This window comes from Clytia hemisphaerica, unplaced genomic scaffold (genome assembly GCF_902728285.1).
Source record: "Clytia hemisphaerica strain Z4C2 unplaced genomic scaffold, Clytia hemisphaerica genome assembly, whole genome shotgun sequence".
NCBI lineage: Eukaryota > Metazoa > Cnidaria > Hydrozoa > Leptothecata > Clytiidae > Clytia > Clytia hemisphaerica.
This window is the reverse complement of record NW_027103713.1, coordinates 142,368-149,147: the sequence shown is the minus strand read 5'-3', so window position 1 is coordinate 149,147 and position 6,780 is coordinate 142,368.

Genomic DNA, 6,780 nt, shown 5'->3' with positions numbered 1-6,780 from the left:
AGATATAATGTTTAAACAGATTCCAACCTTGGTTAAAATCGGTCGTTATTAAGCAGTTTTCCCAAGGTAAATTACGAATTTCGTTTTCTCATTGAGAAATCCACTGAGCGGCCGCCATCTTGAATGATTAGACCCCGCGAAGAAGTCTGGGCCCGAGCGAAATCAAATTGAAAGAGTTCGAACGAAAGGCCATTGTTTGCTTACAGTCTATGGTTTAATTCATATGTCTATGGTTTTAGCCGAAATTTTACAGATAGAACTTTCACAAATTAATTAAACCAGCATTTCTTCTGGTAATGTCCATCTGAATTCCTCCCCTCTTGGGGTAATTCGAAACCTCTTCTTGGGTTCATCAATGGATTTTGGATCAGTTTGGATTTGCCCTCTCATCTGTTCTGGAGAGATCATCAACAGAGAAAGAATCTCTATCTTTCTGAGACTCATCAAATTGTCTCTTCTTGGAATTTCCCCATCCGAAGAGTTGTCAGTAAATGAGCTGGATTGGCTTGAGGTAGATCCATCAGTGATCTCCCCATCCTCTCTTCCAGAGGAATCTCCAGCAATTGCAAAGATTATAACAGATATTAATCACACTGTGAAAAACTTTTCACAGCCACTTTTCTTCGCTTTCAAAGTTGAAAGAGGCCGTAACAACTTCGGTTACCATTTTTAACCTCGTCGTTAAGGTTGGGAGAATTCAGTATTTGATCTAATTCGATTTTATGAAATAAAATTTACCTTTTCTGGTAACAAAAACTGATAAAACACGCAAAAAATTAGCAAACAGTGCAAAACTGAGTAGGAAAGTTTATTTTTCGCGAAAAAAACTTTCGCGTTTTTCAGGTTTAATTTCTTACCTGGCAGAAACTTTCAAAATCGTGAAAAACGCGAAAGTTTCTGCCTTTAAAGTATAGAAACTAGCAACTAACCTGAGATTTGGGCAAAGAGGATAATAGATGATGCTGTCGCTCGCTGTTTTCCAATTTTTCTCCCTTTGAATTTGGCACCCTTTGAAGAAGCAAAGCTGTAAAATGAGATTACATACGATAGCGTAATACGCTAACTACAATCATGGACAAAATATTTGAGACAAATGGGAGTTCCCGGTAAAATTTTAAACACCACAAATTAGTAGGGGGAATTTTGTTCGATTTTTTAAAATCGCTCGATTGTTTTGTTAGAAGCATTTGTTATACATTTTTTGGAAAGCTAAGGGGTAGGGGAATCGAAATTATGATGTTTCCAATTTTTTTTCGGACACTTTGGTGTGATTTTCGGACAAATATGACGATATCAGGCAAAAATCACAGGGTCAAAAATTAATGAAAATTTTAGCTTGAGAAAACCGAGACCTGTTGTATATTTTTGGAAAGCTCTCAAATATTAAGATTAGAGATATATTGCAAGTATAGTTGATTTCTGTACCGAACTCGAGATATTAACCCTTAAAAACCGTGTTTTTCAGCCAGAAACAGCTGTTTTGTCCAGTTTTTGCGTTTTTTGAAGCTCAATATCTCGAGTTGTATTTTTAGGTGAAATATACAGAAAAGAAAAATATGAAACTATCACTAAAACTTTAGAGCCTCATCCAGGGCTCACAACTTCGCCCCGGGCTCGCACACTGTGAATTTAATCAGAAAGAAAAATGAATCACTTTGAAAAAATCTGTGTATATTCTACGGCTGCCGATCCATTTGCTATAAATCACGCTAAATGTGATGCAACAGTGATTTTACCATTTTACGTTGTTGGGGAATAATGCATAAATGTAGAATGCTGCAAGAAGCTAGGACTATACATGGGTGATAAAGATATAAAACAGAAAGTTGAGTTCCCTACTAACGAAATATCAAACAAAAAGAAAAATCCCTGAATCAAATGGTAAAATGCGTACGATAAATATAAAATCAAAAGCTAGGTCGTGGAGGGATTTCAGATACAACAAAACCACATCCTGCCATTAGCGATACGTTTTGTTCTCGATTTTTCAAAGATGCAATCTTTGTTGTACCACTTTTCGCAATCAGGTTGCCCACATTATATCCATGCCAAATCATCATTGTCTGTTGCTGCTGGCGATCTGGCGCGTTCACCTGAAAACGTATGCAGACTTCATTTATCAAATTATAAATATTTTAAAAGCGTAACTGTAGGAATATAATTTTACAGAGTGCAATAGAAGAAAAACATTCACGGCAAATGGTGTAGAATTAGTTACTTATAACCAAAACAAAGTTATTTATTAATATATTTTAATATTATTTATTTATTATTATTTTTATTTTCTGTTGATAACGAAATAGCTTCATATAAATACAAGACTAATAAAAACCAACACTAGTAAAAACTATTTAAAAAATAAATAAAGTAATAAAAAATTAAAAGTCAAGGGAGATTATGCAGGTACAATTTCACCCGACCAGCTTTGGAGTTTAATTTTGAAAAATTTAGGAGAATCGGTAGCTTTGACTTCAGAAGGCAGGCAATTCCAAAAAGGACTACCACGAAAGTCTAAGGAGTTTAGTCCGTAGGTTTTGGTTTTGCCTTTATTGGGTAAAAGAATTCTCCTATTTCCAGAACGAAGTATAGATGGCGACTTTGTTAGAGTAAACATATCCTATAAAAAACTTGGGCCCTCTCTCCAAATAATATTATATACTGCACGGAGAAGAAATCTAAGATTCTTAACATGTATGGAAACACTGGTATCTTTTTTAGCAGAGTTTCAAAGACTGAAGAGACGCAACGCCCTCGCGTGGACTTTGTTAATGAGGGTATCGTTGCCTTTGCAGCCATACATCCAGATTAAAGGGCAATAATTAAATATTGACAAAATATAGGCCCCTGATAGTTTTTTGGCGCTGTTGATATTTAAATACGGTCTTATCCGAAATAAGGCCTTAACTTTGTTGGATGCTGATTTACACAGTGTCTATGTTCAGAAAAATTCAACTTACAATCTATTTTAACGCCTAGAAGTTTAACAACAGTTTTCGGTTCTAGAGTTACATTAGCAATATTCAATTTAATATGATCAATATTTCCTACATTCCCGAGAAGCATCAGTTGAAATTTTCCTCAAAATTTGCATAAGTGCATGCTGAGTTGAGTGTTGCTTACGAAATCCACAAAGTAAATTACAAAAGATTTTATCGAAATCGGATGTTAATTTGTTTGAAAGAATTTTTTCGAAGAGCTTGGAGATAACTGGCAAAATACTAATGGGTCTAAAGTCGCCAACGTCTTGACTATCTTCAGTGTTTGGAACAGGAGTTATCTCAGCAAGTTTTAACTTGTCAGGAAAGGTACTATTTTCAATAGAATAATTTTTAAGATTTATAAATGAAGAAATGATACTAACCGAAGATTTAAATGGACCGTGGGAATCGAACGATTGGATTTTGAGAATACTAGGATGGTCAGCATATTTTAAAATTGACTTTGTGACTGACATGACAGGGTCGTTATCAGAAGTAGAATACCCACTATTCCAATTGAAGAGATTTAAGGGCTTCGTGATGTTATTGAAGTAAGTATTGAACAGTTCAGAAATCTCTCTCTCATATTGCGTAATAGAACCATCAGCACCATTTAAGACAATCCGAGTGACCGAAATGCCCTTATAGGACATGAAAGATTTACAAAAATTCCAGAAGTCTTTCGCGTGACCCTGTGTGTTTTGGATTGCTTTTCTAAAATGCTGCCTCTTGGCTCTCTTATTTAATTTGACAACGAGATTTCTCTGTTTTTTATAAGCATCATAGTCTTGAGAATTTTTACCATTTTTATGATAAATATTAGAAAGTCTGCTGCATTCCATGATGGCTTTTTGGTCAGCCCCGGTGACCCTTCAAATCGGTTCCGCGATTTTTTTTCCAGCATCCGCAGCGCATTTGGACTTGTTTTTTAAATCCGATTTCGGATTATTTTCGGAAAACAAGTTATCGGTAAATATTTTCTATTGGAAGAGAAAAGAAACACTGTACTTCATTTATTAAGATTTGCGCATAATATAAGAATAATAAAAGATGACTATATAAAAGAAGAAAATTTTTTGTTTATTCAATAAATTGAAAGAAGCTAATGCGTTGTAAGTAAATAGAGAGTATAAAAGAAAGTTTTTTATGATTGGTTTTGAGGCTTTCTTGTCTGGAGAGAGTTTTTGTGTGTAAGAAAGCAGAGAAATGAACGTCAAAGTGTGGCGTAACATTAACAGAAACTTGGAATCATCATGACTTTGAATTGAGTTATCGAAACTGGACGGAATTTTCGAGGTAGCTTCCTCAATATAAAATGCCCCTACTCATTCACATTGTACTAGGGGCCTACACTTGGTTCAACACGTCATTTAAATCAATCTGACAAATGTGACGAAAGCTGCAGTGAACAGTGAACATCTAAAGCGACCGCCTCGGATATATTTTCTCAGAGAATAACGAACAGGTTTAAGACATTCTAACGAATAGATTTAGGTGAAATTTCCCGGGGGGTTTACTTAAGCAAAATGGATGCGTACCATAAGGGTACCTTTTTTCAGGCCTCAAAAGTCAATCAGAGGGGTACAAATTCATAAGTTAGTCTCTAAAAGGGTCCCAAAATCACGAAAATCTAAAATAAGTGTAAACCGCAGGTTACAGGTTGCAGGTTACAGGTCACAGGTTACAGGTCACAGGTCAGTGTTGGTCAGCTTCAATTACTGTAAAACACAAAGGAAATGTTTGAAAAACAGTTGTTAATGTCAAAAATATAATTCCAAAGGTATTTTATTGATCTAGAACTATTTTAAAGCTAAAAATCTACCCACGTGCTGACCATGTGGTTTCGCGTTTTATGCCGTGTATAACACGGACCTGTAATACTTGTATTATATATTACATCTATATCACACATGTAAAAAAATTATTTTTTCAGTGTTATACGCTTGTTACGTATGTTATATACAAAGAATAAAGAAATATTCGAATATCGATCTCACCTTTGTTTTAAACAGCCCCCTAACAGGAAAATAGCTATTTCGCAATCACTATGTCATATCTCATTTTATCTCTTCGCAATCACTATGTCATATCTCATTTTATCTCCTGCATCACCTTGGGTATGATAACAAGAATTGATGAAAATAGCGTCAATGGTATTATATTTTATAAATGTTTCAATATTTCTATCCCCTGCTTTGTATTTTTGATAAAATTACGTCACCTTTATCATCTCTCTAAAACAGCTCTCTTGGAGTATTTATTGTTTTCAAAACCTGTCAATCTATATCCACTTGCAGCGTCAGCATCCTATTATGCATGAAGAATATTTTATTGTTAATTGGCGTACAATACCTCATACTTTGAGATAACATCATTATTTACATAATTTAAGTGTCATTTGTTGTCAATATTTGGGGTTGATGATTTGTCGTTTAAGTCTTCTAAATAACATTATTAACATATTTTGATATTACATTTCCATTACATATAATATTTTCAGGAACTTATGTTATGAGTTGTATGTTATGAATTGTATGTTACGAGTGCGTTACAGTTTTCCGGTCTGTGTTTTGTTAACCTGTAACCTGTGACCTGTAACCTGTAACCTGCGGTTTACACTTACCGAAATTTTTCTCTAAAAAGGACACGATTTCCAGAAATTTTGACCAAAATTTGGAAAGTCTCTCAAAGGGTCCCAAAATCATCAAAATTTTGTCTCTCAAAGGGTCGATTTTCGGCTCGGACACCTGTCACCTCGTAAACCTAGTACCTCCCAGGTGAAATTCCAACATCTATCACATGTCCACTTTGGACAACTTTGTGTTAAACACTCTTTCGTCTGAAGTTTCAGCCAAAATGAGCTTTTCAACCTCTTTGACTTTAACAACGAATTAGGTTTCTTGATTGTACTTCCTTCTAATCGTTTTAAGCTTATTGGGCTGACCTTCCAGCGCAGCTGGTTTATTTGATAGTTTTATTCGTGTGGGGTTTTTCATTCTTACGAATGGTTTTCATTCTCAGTGGTGCATGCTTATCCAAAACAGTGGTAAAAATAGACTCAAAAATTATATAATTCATCCTTTCCCCTTGAAAGACATTTAATTGGTATGATACTTCTAGTAAAAAGTCACTTTCACAAAATATTCTTTTGGAGGAAGTTTTAAAAAAGTCGATTTTAAAACAGTGTAAATTAACCTGTGATGGTCACTAACACTAGTATCAAGATATCTAGTAAATTGTAATCCATGCTTTTGATTTAATAGTATTAAATCAATACAAGTACCTTGAGCTGACTTTAAACAAGTTTTAAATTTCACATATAGTTCGTGACCATCAAGTCTGAGATTTGAAGTGGGTCCGAATTAAAGGAGAATTAACGTTTCAAATTTGTCAACAAACAAATGACAGATTCGAATAGAGCTCATTGAGACGATTTCAAATATATATGGTTTATAGGGCTTTACTCTTCTACATCCGGAATAAGAGTTGTTTGAAAATTCTCTTGTGTTGCTATGGATACGAAAAATGTGACGTAGGGTGCGAACTGTGTTTCTCTTTATTATAAGGGAAGAGTGGTGAATGATGATTTAAAATGCAGTTTTGGAGTTTCTTTTTACCGTTAGAGAATTTACTGCACCCTTGGAATACTAACTACATTCTCCTAGTTTTATGTCTTAAACGTTTTGCTATAATTACTCTAAAAAAGATTCATTTCTAACGTTTTCTCTTTAACAACCAAATAGAGTGTAACAGTGACAATAGTTGGGGCGCACTTTACGTCACAAAATACACAGAGGGGGAG